Source organism: Salvelinus alpinus, chromosome 2 (assembly GCF_045679555.1).
Source record: "Salvelinus alpinus chromosome 2, SLU_Salpinus.1, whole genome shotgun sequence".
NCBI lineage: Eukaryota > Metazoa > Chordata > Actinopteri > Salmoniformes > Salmonidae > Salvelinus > Salvelinus alpinus.
This window is the reverse complement of record NC_092087.1, coordinates 73,029,419-73,043,676: the sequence shown is the minus strand read 5'-3', so window position 1 is coordinate 73,043,676 and position 14,258 is coordinate 73,029,419. Positions and strand designations below refer to the sequence as shown.

The following is a 14,258-nucleotide window of genomic DNA, read 5'->3' as shown; positions in this document are numbered from 1 at the left end:
CTTACGGTCGGACGCCGAGCGGTTGCCATATCAGGAGGCTGAAGAAATTCGGCTTGTCACCAAAAGCACTCACAAACTTCTACAGATGCACAATCGAGAGCATCCTGTCGGGCTGTATCACCGCCTGGTACGGCAACTGCTCCGCCCACAACCGTAAGGCTCTCCAGAGGGTAGTGAGGTCTGCAGAACGCATCACCAGGGGCAAACTACCTGCCCTCCAGGACACCTACACCACCCGATGTCACAGGAAGGCCATAAAGATCATCAAGGACAACAACCACCCAAGCCACTGCCTGTTCACCCCGCTATCATCCAGAAGGCGAGGTCAGTACAGGTGCATCAAAGCAGGGACCGAGAGACTGAAAAACAGCTTCTATCTCAAGGCCATCAGACTGTTAAACAGCCACCACTAACATTTAGCGGCCGCTGCCAACATACTGACTCAACTCCAGCCACTTTAAAAATGGGAATTGATGGAAATTATGTAAAAATGTACCACTAGCCACTTTAAGCAATGCCACTTAATACAATGTTTACATACCCTACATTACCCATCTCATATGTATATATACTGTACTCTATATCATCTACTGCATCTTGCCATCTTTATGCAATACATGTACCACTAGCCACTTTAAACTATGCCACTTTATGTTTACATACCCTACAGTACTCATCTCATATGTATATACCGTACTCTATACCATCTACTGCATCTGCCATGCCGTTCTGTACCACCACTCATCCATATATCTTTATGTACATATTCTTTATCCCTTTACACTTGTGTGTGTGTGTAAGGTAGTAGTGTGGAATTGTTAGGTTAGATTACTGTTGGTTATTACTGCATTGTCGGAACTAGAAGCACAAGCATTTCGCTACACTCGCATTAACATCTGCTAACCATGTGTATGTGACTAATAAAATTTGATTTGATTTGATTTGAAACTGGTCAGGATGCTCTCGATGGTGCAGCTGTATAACTTTTTAAGGATCTGGGGAGCCATCTTTTCAGTCTCCTGAGGGGGAAAAGGCATTGTCGTGCCCTCTTCACAACTGTCTTGGTGTGTTTGAACCATGATAGTTTGTTGGCAATGTTCACACCAAAGAACTTGAAACTCTCGACCCACTCCACTTCAGCCCCGTCGATGTAAATGGGGGCGTGTTCGGCCCTCCTTTTCCTGTAGTCCATCATCATCTCCATTGTCTTGTTCACGTTGAGGGAGAGGTACGCACCGCTGAGGGGCACGCACCTCTGAGGGTTCCCTGTGTTAAGGGTCACTGTGGCAGATGTGTTGTTGTCTACCCTTACCACCCGGGGGCGGCCCGTCAGGAAGTCCAGGATCCAGTTGCAGAGGGAGGTGTTCAGTCCCAGGGTCCTTAGCTCAGTGATGAGTTTTGTGGGCACTAGGGTGTTGAACGCTGAGCTGTAGTCAACAGCATTCTGATATAGGTGTTATTTTTGTCCAGGTTGGAAAGGGCAGTGTGGAGTGCGATTGAGATTGCATCATCTGTGATCATCATCTCTTGGGGCGGTATGCGAATTGGAGTGGGTCTAGGGTTTCCGGGATGATGGTGTTGATGTGCGCCATGACCAGCCTTTCAAAGCATTTCATGGCTACCGACGTGAGTGCTACGGGGCAGTAGTCATTTGGGCAGGTTACCTTCGCTTTCTTGGGCACAGGGACTATGGTGGTCTGCTTGAAATGTAGGTATTACAGACTCTGTCAGGGAGAGGTTGAAAATGTCAGTGAAGACACTTGCCAGTTGGTCCACGCATGCTCAGAGTACACATCCTCGTAATCCATCTGTTGATCTGTTTAAAGGTCTTGCTCACATCGGCTACGGAGAGCGTGATCACACAGTCGTCCGGAACAGCCGGTGCTCTCATGCATGCTTCAGTGTTGCTTGCCTCGAAGCGAGCATAAAAGGCATTTAGCCCGTCTGGTAGGCTCGCGTCACTGGGCAGCTCATGTCTGGGTTTCCCTTTGTAGTCTATAATAGTTTGCAAGCCCCGCCACATCCGACGAGCATCAGAGCCGGTGTAGTAGAAAAACTCTATTGGTAGATAGTGTCGTCTAACAGCTTATCATACCACAAGCGAGCAATACCTCAAGACTACCTTAATATTAGACATTGCGCACCAGCTGTTATTGACAAATAGACACACATCCCCTCCCTAGTCTGGGAGCAACATTATATCCTTCACATCCTTCCCTGGCTGAACTAAACAAACTGTGAGTTCCCATTTATTGTATCCTGAACAGTGAACACAGAGGTTTTCAAAAGGCAAAGGAATCCCTGGCTGATCAAGAACTCTCGATTTTCGACATCGCTTGATAATTCGCCATAGTTCTCGCTAGTTCCGTCGTCCCTGATTCTCTGCATTTGAGTGAGCATTAACGTGTAGGTGTTCTTGCGCAATAAGAGCTAAAGAACTCCCGTTATAATCGTATTGGTTAAACTGTGTCATCGGACCAATGTAAACATCATTATAGAGGAAACGTATAATGATACTGACCCCGTAACTCCGTATAACGTAATCACCTGGGGGAATTCCTGTACATACAACTTGAATGGGGCGACATACTATGAACATTCTATAGAAATGGGAGATGTTGAAATCAAGCAGATTGGTGGGGCACTTTGACTGACAGATTGTATCGGTCACGTCAGATTCCTGGGTAGACGGACAGAGGGCGGGACCACCCAGGCTTCCAAACCAGAGGATGCATAGCTTCATACATTACTGGGTCTGGACTGAGCCAACCACTGGAGGGCTTAGTACGTGGACAAATGGGATCTCATCCAATACATGATTGGTGACAGATGTGGTTGTTCTTATCAGGGCCTCACCACCAGTCCCACAAATGAGTGCCTATGTCGTTAGTGAAGCATATATATACTGAAAAAATATATAACATGCAAAAATGTAAAAGATTTTACTGAGTTACAGTTCATGTAACGAAATCATTCAATTGAAATAAATAAATTGGGCCCTAATCTATGGATTTCACATGACTGGGAATACCGATATGCATTTGTTGGTCACAGACACCTTAAAATAAAAGGTAGGGGCGTGGATCAGAAATCCAGTCAGTGTCTGGTGTGACCACCATTTACCTCATGCAGCACCACACATCTCCTTCTCATAGATTTGACCAGGCTGTTGATTGTGGCGTGTGGAATGTTGTCCCACTCCTCTTCAACGGCTGTGTGAAGTTGCTGGATATTGGCGGAAACTGGAACACATTGTCGAACACGTCGATCCAGAGCATCCCAGATATGCTCAATGGGTGGCATGTCTGGTGAGTATGCAGGCGATGGAAGAACTGGGACATTTTCAGCTTCAAGGAATTGTGTACAGATCCTTGCGACACGGGGCTGTGCATTATCATGCTGAAACATGAGGTGATGGCGGCGGATGAATGACACGTCAATGGGCCTTAGGATCTCATCTCTGTGCATTCAAATTGCCGTCGATAAAATCTCGGGCGACGCCACAGGTGAAGAAGCCGAATGTTACATGTGGTCTGCAGTTGTGAGGCCGGTTGGAAGTATTACCAAATTCTCTAAAATGACATTGGAGGCGGCTTATGGTAGAGAAATGAACAATACATTCTCTGGCAACAGCTCTGGTGGACATTCCTGCACTCAGCATGCCAATTGCACGCTCTCTCAAAACTTGAGACATCTGTGGCATTGTGTTGTGTGACAAAACTGTGTGGCCTTTTATTTTAGAGTGGCCTTTTATTGTCCCCAGCACAAGGTGCACCTGTGTAATAATCATGCTGTTTAATCAGCTTCTTGATATGCCACACCTGTCAGGTGGATGGATTATCTTGGCAAAGGAGAAATGCTCACTAACAGGGATGTAAAGAAATTTGTGCACACAATTTGAGACGGATAAGCTTTTTGTGCTTATTTCAGCTCAAGAAACCAACACTTTACATGTTGCATTTATATTTTTGTTCAGTGTATAGAGAGAGAGACATACAGACAGATGCAGATATATACATTGTTTTATCTAGATGGAGAGACTTTAAGTGATGAGTCATGACATTATTTCTACTTTGGTTTGTAAGGTAGGACTAAAGGAAAAGAAACCGGCATGCTTGGGGTGGGCTGATTATAGGCGAGGCTGGACAGCTGTGCAGCAGGTGCCTCCCCCCTACCCCAACCCCATCGGAGTCGGTTGAGGGAAGTGGGGGGGGTATTCATTTGTCTCCAGCGATGTGTTCTGGGTTCCCCACCTCCCTGAGTACATGGAGGGGTGGAATGCATGGCGAATATCTCGGACGGCAAGGCCCAGACAAAACACATATTGTGCGGTTAGGTCACGGATAGTGTGAGTAGTCACTCCCCCTTGGTCCTCGCCTGACAGAGATGTCTGTAGAGCAGCGGAATGTGGAGGAGATTATAACAGCTGAGCTGACCACCATAATATCCACCAGTGACCACAACCAGGGTGGTATTAATTAGGCACGAAATGGAAGAAAAACAGTCATAATAGTTATAAAACGGGGAGTTACTGTCGAAAGACATCCAATGAGAAGCGTTCGTTTTCGGTTACAAAACGTTTTGGGGCGGTGTGCCCTTATGAACATGATCCAGGAAATGGGCCACGATGGTGATGATAAGAAAGACATGTTTTTTTTGTGGCTGGAATGGTTCAGGATTTGCGGTGAGACCCTCCCTGGATATTTGGGACATGAGTCTCTCTCTGGATCCACGCTACACACCCTGTTAAAACTCTCTGCTGCCTCACTGGGCTTTAGTGTTGTGTCATGGGATTTTATTACCTGCTCCGAGTTTAATATGAGAGAGAGAGAGTGAGAGGAGAGAGAAACGTTGACCCGAGAGAGAGGGAGAGAAAAAGAACGGGGAGAAAATAGCATCGTAATAGCATTGTATTGGCGTGTCATCATCATCGATACCAAACTCACAATATGATTTATGGCTTGGCAATCTCAGCCTGGCTCTCACAACATGAACACATTGGCATCTGCCTCTCTCACTCTCGTCTGTTGTCTGCATGTTGGGATGGAGCCAGCCTCATTGCCCACTGACTCCACTGAAACTCAATTGCAGTAATAGGGATGACCACATTCTTGTTTTCAGATTGGTTCCACAGAACATGCCGCCCAAAACAAACAACCCACAAAACCATCATGTCATGAATCATAAATAGACGCTTTCGCTCTGTTGTTTCCCAGCTCTGTCGCTCACTGGGATCGAAAACAACTTTCCCCTTACCTAAGGAGGAAGAAAGAATGAATGAAAGAGAGAGAAAGAGGCCGTGTCCGAAATCTGCCTACTACTTACAAAAACGGCATACTGTGTACTAGCCATACTACATACTATTTAGAATGTACTGTTTAGTAAAAATCTATTCAATAAGCAACAAATATCACCATACTGGACTCACCCATACTGAGAATACGTCATCTGATGTGCAACTGCACCGTTTCCCGCCATTCTATCATTATGGTACAGCACGTCTCACCATCAGCTGCTGTCAAACACGCCTGGATCTGAAAAGAGGATTCTCTTCCTCAATAGCACGCAGCAATTTTGTAGTAGATGAAAAGCCGAAACGAGTATGACATCCATACCATTTTTTTTAACATACTATAAAACGTTCTATTTTCACATACCAAAAATTCCTACTGTTTAGAACGCAATTATGGGTATTTGGACGTGGCCAGTGTTGTGTTTGAGACCACCTAAAGTGAGACCGATTCAAGACCAAGACCGGAGCAAATCGAGTCCTAGGCTGGAGGGGGGCGAGACCGAGTCAAGACCAAGTCAAGACCAAGTCAAGACCAAGTCAAGACCAAGTCAAGACCAAGTCAAGACCGAGACCAGACAAATGCAAGTCCAATTCAAGACCATGATTGTAATAGTGTCATATCGCCACGATAAGAGTTCAAAATGTTCTGTGTTCATATTTCAGAAGAACAGTTTGTTCTTCCTTACACAGCGACAAGACCGAGACACTCAATATTTGGTCTCGAGACGGGTCTCAAGGACTACAACACTGGACACGGCCAGAGAGAAGAAAGAAATGAAGAAACAAAGAAGAAGAAAGAAAGAAAACTATGAAGAAACCTCTCTTTGGACAGGGTCCAGCCCTACTGCAATGATTCCAGCAGCCCAACAGCCCAGGCACTGTGGCTATAATCTAATTACATGCTTTATTTGCCACAATTTGTCTCTCAATCAGTCTTGTTCACGGAGAAGAAAGAAGTAGGGAGGAGAAAGGCCTCCCCCATGCCCCTATTTACACCTCTTTGTTCCAGCTAAGCAGGTCCCTGTCACTGGGTCCTGTCTAGGTCTTTGCGCTACTTTTATCCATGTAGATAAAAGTCTGAAAAATGTGCCTAGGACTTAAAGACTGTAAGAGGGTGTCAATCAATCTCTCCCACTGCTAAAGAAGCACAGACACATCCAGGCGGCAAAGGAGCGTCTCTCAGCGTTTCTCCTTCCTCGCTCAAACAACCGAGAAACAAAGGGGACTACACCTCCCAGTAAGAGAGCGTAGAGAGGGGATGGAGAGAGGGGATGGAGAGAGGAGGCGCGGAGGGGAGGTACACAGAGCTCAGTGCCTCTGGACTAATTCCACTTCCCCTGACTAGAGTGTCCCACACAAAAGGTACATTTGTCCTCGCGGTGGGGGACTGCCTGGTCCTGTATGGGGATCTGGGGGTGCTCGTCTCAGGAGTACACTAATGGCCAACGAGAGCTATCAAAGGAAAGTATCATGATGCCATCAAGAGGGTTTATGGGAAAACAAAAGCAGCCTTTTCCACAGGCCCGGGTCGTCATTTACATGGGAATCAGGCGCCGCTCTGCCTAGTATAGACTCCAAGTTCATCTACTGTGCCATTTTTCCCCTCACAACTACCTTCTCCAACCCCATCGGCTGAGACGATTTTGGGTTTACTTGAAATCCCTCACCCCGCCAACCAGCTTCGTCCTCTTCTAGTGTCCCCCCCAGCCACTCTCCCGCCCTCCTCTACTTTGGGTGCATTTTTCCTCGTTTCAGCGTTACCCAGGCAACCTCATTCAGCCAGAATATAAAGGGATGTATAAGGCAGGCATGGAGCAAGGACCTGGTCACAACAATGAAGTTTGTTCATATTCAGGCTGGCTGAAAGGTCTTATCCTTCCTCCTACCAGCCCATCACCCTGCTTAACACATCACCCCCTCCTCTACTCATCCTCCCCTCTCTCTCTCTCTCTCTCCCTTCATCTCTCACTTTGTGAAAATATAGCACTATTAAAACTTTTCAGAGGAGAGTTTAGAGGGAACTGTGCCGATACAGTACTCTGGATCCAATTTGTGTCAGTTAGAGAGTGAATAAAGGGAAACAAATTATTTTAATTTCTATGTTTGGCCTCGCGTCATGCACTCTTTACTGAAGGTGACTGGCTGTGTGACAGGGCAGCGTGGGGCAATCAGGAAAGCCTTGGCACCTTTTCTGTCTGTCAAGGTTAACTCAGAGAAGTGGGCTGTGTGGATATACACTTAAAGTCCCAGTAATTCATCACAAACCTGTACACTTTCCACATTACCTAACCAAACTGAGTTAAGGCAAGCAGTACTACTCTGGCCTGATGCATCTACCATAGTTGCTAAAACTGTGTTGGAATAAACTAAACATCTGAGCCAGCACAGTACAGTTCAGGGGCCTCATTTATAAATGTTGTGTACATATAAAATATACCCCTAAACATGCCTGCTCCCATTTTCCCGTAAAAGTTGCCATTTATAAAAACAGAACAAACTTTTCTAGTGGTTGAAGTATTGTATTGCAAACATGCAAGTATTGTGTGCAAAATCGGGGATATGATGACATGATTTTTCCACAAAACCTCCACAAAAAAACTGGAAAACATAACAACAAGATGCTGCCATTTGCCATTAGTGAGAAGAGTGAAAATCAATGTATTTTATTTTTGGAATCTAAAATAATTTGACATACAGTACCAGAAAGTAGTCATACCCCTTGACTTATTCCACATTTGTTGTGTTACAGTCTGAATTCAAAATGGATTGCAAAGTGAAAACATGTTTTTAGAATTTTTTGCAAATGTATTGAAAATTAAATACAGAAATAACTAAATTACATAAATATTCACACCCCTGAGTCAATACATGTTAGAATCACCTTTGGCAGTGATTACAGCTGTGAGTATTTCTGGGTAAGAGCTTTGCACACCTGGCTTGTACAATATTTGCCTATTGTTCTTTAAAAAAAATGTCAAGTTTGATCATTGCTAGACAGCCATTTTCAAGTCTTGCCATATATTTTCAAGACGATTTAAGTCAAAACTGTAACTAGGCCACTCAGGAACATTCAATGTCATCTTGGTAAGCAACTATTTTATTTTATTGTCATTCTGAAAGGTGAATTTGTCTCCCAGTGTCTGTTGGAAAGCAGACTGAACCAGGTATTCCGTTAGGATTTTGCCTGTGCTTGGCTCTATTCCGTTTCTTAGTCCTTGCCGATAACAAGCATACCCATAACATGATGCAGCAACCACCATGCTTGAAAATATAATGAGTGGTACTCAGTGATGTGTTGGAAATGCCCCAAACATAACACTTTGTATTCAGGACAAAAAGTTTATTTCATTGCCACATGTTTTGCAGCATAACTTTTGTGACTTGTTGCATACCATTGTTTTGTTTTGGAATATTTGTATTCTCTACAGGCTTCCTTATTTTCACTCTGTCAATTAGATTAGTATTGTGGAGTAACTACATCCTCAGTTTTCTCCTATCACAGCCATTAAACTTTGTAGCTGTTTTGAAGTCATGGTGAAATCCTTGAGCGGTTTCCTTCCTCTCCGGCAAATGAGTTAGGAAGGACGCCTGTATCTTTGTGGTGACTGGGTGTATTGATATACAATCCAAAGTGTAATTAATAACTTCACCATGCTCAAAGGTATATTCAATGTCTGTTAATTGTATTTGTTTACTCATCTACCAATACGTGCCTTTCTTTGCAAGGCATTGGAAAACCTCCCTGGTCTTTGTGGTTGAATCTGTGTATGAAATGTACTGTTCGACTGAGGGACCTTATAGATAATTGTATGTGTGGGGTACAAAGATGAGGTAGTCATTCAAAAATCATGTTAAACATTATTATTGGACACCTGCATTTATGTAGGCTTGCCATTACAAAGGGGTTGAATACTAATTGACTCAAGACATTTCCACTTTGACATTATGAGGTATTGCATGTAGGCCTGTGGTTATTTTCATAACCGCTGCAGAATAAATTCCTCCTATTTTCTAGCCATGATCGGTTAATTTTCCCTAAGTAGCCATACAACAAATAAAGATGCATCTCCCATTTAATTGGGCCTAGTAGCCTAAATAGATTATCTGTTTTTTTAAGCTAAACTTGCTTTTTGCCTGAGGAACCTCTGGTGGCAGAGCATTCCATGATGACATGGCTCTATACATACTGTACAGTACCTAGCCTAAATAGATAGGCTATGTACAGTGCCTTCAGAAAGTATTCAGACCCCTTGACTTTTTCCATATTTTGTTACATTACAGCCTTATTCTAAAATTGATTAAATTGTTTTTTTCCCCCTCATCAATCTACACACAATACCCCATAATGACAAAGCAAAAACAGGTTTTTAGAATTTTTTGCTAATTTATAAAACGTAAAAAATTTAAAGATCACATTTACATAAGTATTCAGACCCTTTACTCAGTACTTTGTTGAAGCACCTTTGGCAGCGATTACAGCATAGAGTCTTGTGATGCTACAAGCTTGGCACACAGGTATTTGGGGAGTTTCTCCCATTCTTCTCTGCAGATCTTCTCAAGCTCTGTTAGATTGGATGGGGACAGTTGCTGCACATCTATTTTCAGGTCTCTCCAGAGATGTTCAATCAGGTTCAAGTCCGGGCTCTGGCTGGACCACTCAAGGACATTCAGAGACTGTCCCGAAGCCACTCCTGTGTTGTCTTGACTGTGTGCTTAGGGTCGTTGTCCTGTTGGAAGGTGAAACTTCGCCCCAGTCTGAGGTCTTGAGCACTCTGGAGCAGGTTTTCATCAAGGATCTCTCTGTACTTTGCTCCATTCATCTTTGCCTCGATCCTGACTAGTCTCCTTGTCCCTGCTGCTGAAAAACATCTCCACAGCATGATGCTGCCACCACCATGCTTCACCGTAGGGATGGTGCCAGGTTTCCTCCAGATGTGACGATTGGCATTCAGGCCAAAGAGTTCAATCTTGGTTTCATCATGCCAGAGAATCTTGTTTCTCATGGTCTGAGAGTCTTTAGGTGCCTTTTGGCAAACTCCAAGCAGGCTGTCATGTGCCTTTTACTGAGGAGTGGCTTCCGTCTGGCCACTACCATAAAGGCCTGATAGGTGGAGTGCTGCAGAGATGGTTGTCCTTCTGGAAGTTTCTTCCATTTCCACAGAGGAACTCTAGAGCTCTGTCAGAGAGACCATTAGGTTCTTGGTCACCTCCCTGACCAAGGCCCTTCTCCTCCGATTGCTCAGTTTGGCCGGGCTGCCAGCTCTAGGAAGAGTCTAGGTGGTTCCAAACATTTTCCATTTAAGAATGATGGAGGCCACTGTGTTCTTGGGGACCTTCAATGCTGCAGAAATGTTTTGTTACCCTTCCCCAGATCTGTGCCTCGACACAATCCTGTCTCGGAGCTCTATGGACAATTCCTTTCGACGTCATGGCTTGGTTTTTGTTCTGACATGCACTGTCAACCGTGGGACCTTATATAGACAGGTGTGTGCCTTTCCAAATCATGTCCAATCAATTGAATTTCCCACAGGTGGACTCCAATCAAGTTGTAGAAACATATCAAGGATGATCAATGGAAACAGGATGCACCTGAGCTGAATTTCGAGTCTCATAGCAAGTACTTATGTAAATAAGGTATTTCTGTTTTTTATTTTTAATACATTTGCAAACATTTCTAACAACCTGTTTTTGCTTTGTCATTATGAGGTTATTGTGTGTAGATTGCTTAGGATTTTTTAGTTTTTAATCCATTTTACTATAACAACAAAAAAGTTAACGGTCTGAATACTTTCCGAAGGCACTGAGTTTCTAGTTTTTGCAGTAGCAAATGTGATCCCATAGGCAGGGCAGATTATAACATACAGTCGAATTTCACAGGTGAACAGACAGTTGATCTTTTACATTGAAGTATGCATGTACAGTAGCCTACTGTAATAATAAAAAAATGGTACGCTAGACAATGTTACAGAATTCACGACAGTCCGGAATATTTTGGTAAAAAGTCGATACAAAACATTGTTGAATTCAAACGTTCTGCTGACAGGTCTAAATTAATTTTCCATAGTTTTTTCTTTCAGAAACTGTCACAATCATTTGCCAAATACAGAATAAATTACTGCAAAAGATAAACATTCTGGTAACACCTCCATAAACATTTGATAACGTTTATTTTTGAATTCTAATAGTTCCAGATTATACAGCAAATAAATACGTGAATTGTAACCATAAAAGGTGAATGCAGGGCGTTTCCATGCAGAGTTATAATGCACGTTCTCGCGCGCAGTTTTACGACGGGCTGATTTATAACGGGAAACATGCATATGTATGGCGTGCGCCAAGATAATAAATATAAATATTTTTAGATGTACGTATTATTTTCAGAAATTGCACATGCAGATATTTAGTCTGACATTTACGCAATGGTTATAAATGAGGCCCATGGCCGGTCCCTAGCTGTGTCAGGTATTTATTTGTTCACTGTGGAGGAGTGGACACCAGAAAGGGCTTTGGTTAACGCTTCATGGGCCGCTAATTTCCTTCCTGACCTCCCTTTGTCGTGGCTATGACCCCCTACCTCCCCTCCTCCCACCCATCACTGGGACCACCACCCCTAGGTTCCCCTATTGCAATAAATGCCCAAGCTTGACACGGCCCTGGGGGGGTCTCGAAGGGGGGGTTTGGGGGGCGAGTTGAAAAGGAATGGAGTTGGTAAGTCGGTGGGGGCCTGGGGGGTGTATAGGTCTGGAAAGTGGGGTTTGGAGGGACATAGCGGCTGAGTTGACAAGAGAAAGGAGTTGGCATAGCCACGGGAAGATGTTTTGATTTGGTGGTGCAAAAAAATGTAATATATATATTTCTTAATAAATATATATACATATTTCTTAATACATTTTTTTTTATTAAGAAATATATATATTACATGTTTTTGCACCCCCAAATCAAAACAACATTATTATGTATATATATACAGTGGGGAGAACAAGTATTTGATACACTGACGATTTTGCAGGTTTTCCTACTTACAAAGCATGTAGAGGTCTGTAATTTTTATCATAGGTACACTTCAACTGTGAGAGACGGAATCTAAAACAAAAATCCAGAAAATCACATTGTATGATTTTTAAGTAATTCATTTGCATTTTATTGCATGACATAAGTATTTGATCACCTACCAACCAGTAAGAATTCCAGCTCTCACAGACCTGTTAGTTTTTCTTTAAGAAGCCCTCCTCTTCTCCACTCATTACCTGTATTAACTGCACCTGTTTGAACTCGTTACCTGTATAAAATACACCTCTCCACACACTCAATCAAACAGACTCCAACCTCTCTACAATGGCCAAGACCAGATAGCTGTGTAAGGACATCAGGGATAAAATTGTAGACCTGCACAAGGCTGGGATGGGCTGCAGGACAATAGGCAAGCAGCTTGGTGAGAAGGCAACAACTGTTGGCGCAATTATTAGAAAATGGAAGAAGTTCAAGATGACGGTCAATCACCTCGGTCTGGGGCTCCATTAAAGATCTCACCTCGTGGGGCATCAATGATCATGAGGAAGGTGAGGGATCAGCCCAGAACTACACAGCAGGACCTGGTCAATAACCTGAAGAGAGCTGGGACCACAGTCTCAAAGAAAACCCTTAGTAATACACTACGCCGTCATGGATTAAAATCCTGCAGCGCACGCAAGGTCTCCTTGCTCAAGCCAGCACATGTCCAGGCCCGTCTGAAGTTTGCCAATGACCATCTGGATGATCCAGAGGAGGAATGGGAGAAGGTCATGTGGTCTGATGAGACAAAAATAGAGCTTTTTGGTCTAAACTCCACTCGCCGTGTTTGGAGGAAGAAGAAGGATGAGTACAACCCCAAGAACACCATCCCAACCGTGAAGCATGGAGGTGGAAACATCATTCTTTGGGGATGCTTTTCTGCAAAGGGGACAGGACGACTGCACCGTATTGAGGGGAGGATGGATAGGGCCATGTATCGCGAGATCTTGGCCAACAACCTCCTTCCCTCAGTAAGAGCATTGAAGATGGGTCGTGGCTGGGTCTTCCAGCATGACAACGAACCGAAACACACAGCCAGGGCAACTAAGGAGTGGCTCCGTAAGAAGCATCTCAAGGTCCTGGAGTGCTCTAGCCATTCTCCAGACCTGAACCCAATAGAGAATCTTTGGAGGGAGCTGAAAGTCTGTATTGCCCAGCGACAGCCCCGAAACCTGAAGGATCTGGAGAAGGTCTGCATGGAGGAGTGGGCCAAAATCCCTGCTGCAGTGTGTGCAAACCTGGTCAAGAACTACAGGAAACGTATGATCTCTGTAATTGCAAACAAAGGTTTCTGTAGCAAATATTAAGTTCTGCTTTTCTGATGTATCAAATACTTATGTCATGCAATAAAATGAAAATTAATTACTTAAAAATCATACAATGTGATTTTCTGCATTTTTGTTTTAGATTCCGTCTCTCACGGTTGAATTGTACCTATGATACAAATTACAGACCTCTACATGCTTTGTAAGTAGGAAAACCTTCAAAATCGGCAGTGTATCAAATACTTGTTCTCCCCACTGTATATATATATATATATAAATAATAAAGCATTGGATACATCTCTAATTGTATTTGCATAGTGGCATACGTTGAGTAGAGGCCTGTTGAGGATTTCCACATTCGTTTTTTAGTATAGGTTTGGATTTTATTTTGCCTAATGTCATTTATATGATAGAAAACATTAGCATCATCTTTTTTAACACCACCCCAAAATGACCGTGACCGTGACCTGACACTGACAAACTGAGAGCAATAAAAATGATCTGGTCTTGAATGCAAACAATAGCCCAGGCCAATGAAGAGACACACATTTCTACAATATTAGGAGGAATATATATACACAGATTGTACATTATTAGGAGGAATATATATATATATACACACAGATTGTACATTATTAGGAGGAATATAT

At 43.5% G+C, this 14,258-nt stretch overlaps 1 protein-coding gene across 1 annotated transcript in view; it reads left to right on the top strand.

Annotated features, from left to right (window-relative positions):
* LOC139567711 (netrin-1-like) overlaps positions 1-14,258 on the top strand; it is a 99,342-nt gene that overhangs the window by 70,669 nt on the left and 14,415 nt on the right. The gene's annotated exons all lie outside the window — the stretch shown is intronic.